Here is a 2,075-nt window from a genome sequence, read left to right on the forward strand (position 1 = left end):
GGAGAGAGACCGAGATGAGGGGAAAGAGAGTTGGAGAGGCAGGGAGTAGGGGGTGGGGGATAGAGGCAGAGAGATACGGAGAGACAGATGGGAAGAGAGATGAACAGAGAAAACAGAGCCAGAGATGGGGAGAGACCCAGAGTAATGGAGGGGAGACCACAGAGAGACAGCAGTGGAGACACAGAGAGATGGGGGAGAGAAATTAACAAAAATAGAGGGATGGGGGCAGAGAGGGGCAAGATGTAAAGGTAAGGCGCAGGGGAAGATGGCAGGGGAAGGATGGAGGGTCAGAGAGCAGGAGAAAAGTGAGAGAGAGAGATGGAAAGGGACCAGAGGGGAGGAACAAAACAGAGAGACAGGTGAAGAGAGAACTGGAGAGAGACAGAGAGATGTAGAAAGAGAGACTGACAAAGAGAGATAGAGGTGGGGACCACAAAAGATGGTGGATACATACAGGTGAAGGGCTAGATGCTGGGGGGAGATGGGACATATTGGACGGGCAGAGAAAAAGGGAGACAGAAGCAGAGAGAGGGAAAGTATTTGGGGAATTGCTGATCCAAGGCTCATCTCTGTTCCCCCGGACCCCCAAGCTGTCCACTCAGGCCTCCGTTTCCCACTAGCATCAGGACCCTGTAGACACCCACAGCCCAGGGTGCCAGTTTTTAGATCATCTTGGATCCATACCTCCATTTAGGATCCACGATCCTCCTACAGAGAAACTTCCAGAACCCCTTGAGGTCCCTGTGTGTTTTTTTAGGCCCCTGTCTGTTCTCTGCGCCCACCATTGGATCCCGTAGATCTTCATGTGGGCTCCAGTATAATCATATGTCCCACTATAGCTCATCCATGGACCTGTGCACAGCTAGATTTCCACGTGATCCGGGATTCCCCTGTATCAGACACCCAAAGGTGTTAGGCACCCATTTAATTTCCAAATCACCTATAGAGTGTACCCATGAACCTTAAGTCTCCTAGTCAACCACTTTCATTCTGTGAATCTATACTCAGTGTCAAATCTAAGCCAGATACTGTTCCCAGTGTTGAGGGTACAGCAGGGAACCAAATCAACAAAGATCCCTGTCCTATGGAGCTCTCACTGCAGTGGATGAGGCCAGAGATAAACAAGATAAACAATCAAAATATATGGTATGTTGGGAAGTCCCTGGTTGTCCAGTGGTTAGGACTCCGTGCTTCCACTGCAGGGGGCACGGGTTCGATCCCTGTTAGGGGAACTAGGATCCCACAAGCCTCCCAGCCAAAAAAACAAAACAAAGAAAACAAAACAAAAAAAGCACAAAAATATGGTATGTTACAGAGTCGTGATCAGTGATAAAGTGGAAACTAAAGGAGGGAATGGGGACAGGAAATGTTTGTTGAGTAATTTTCCATATGATTTTTTAAAAAAATATTTATTTATTTATTTAGGTTGTTCTGGGTCTTAATTGCGGCATGTGGGATCTTTGTTGTGGCATGCGGACTCTTAGTTGTGGCATGCATGCGGACTCAGTTGCAGCATGCATGCAGAATCTTGTTTCCCAACCAGGGATTGAACCTGGGCCCCCTGCATTGGGAGCATGGAGTCTTACCCACCAGACCACCAGGGAAGTCCCTTTATATGATTTTCACTACCGTGCCAAGAAAGGCCTCCTCAGTGAAGGGACACTGAAGAAAAATGAGGGTCAGAGCCATGTAGATAAAGTGCCAGGAGCCTTCCAGGCAGAGGAAACAGCAGTGCAAAGCCCCTGTGGCAGGAGTGTGCCCGGTGTGTTATGGGAAGATTGAAGGAGCAAGTGTAGCTGGAGGGGAACAGTGAGAGGAAATGAGGTGAGGAAGCAGATCAAATAGGGCCTTAGATGCAGGGTGACCAGGGAATTCCCTGGTGGTCCAGGGGTTAGAACTCGGCACTTTCACTGCTGGGGCCTGGGTTCAATCCCTGGTCAGGGAACTAAGATCCTGTAAGCCGCGTGGCCACAAAAAAAAAAAAAAAAAAAAAAAAAGGGGGACCAAGCCAATAAGAACAGAAAGGAGCTGCCTGTAGAAGTAAAAATTGAGGCACCGTTCAATCCAGCAGTCAC

The sequence above is a fragment of the Lipotes vexillifer genome, unplaced genomic scaffold (genome assembly GCF_000442215.2).
Source record: "Lipotes vexillifer unplaced genomic scaffold, Lipotes_vexillifer_v1.1 scaffold1223, whole genome shotgun sequence".
NCBI lineage: Eukaryota > Metazoa > Chordata > Mammalia > Artiodactyla > Lipotidae > Lipotes > Lipotes vexillifer.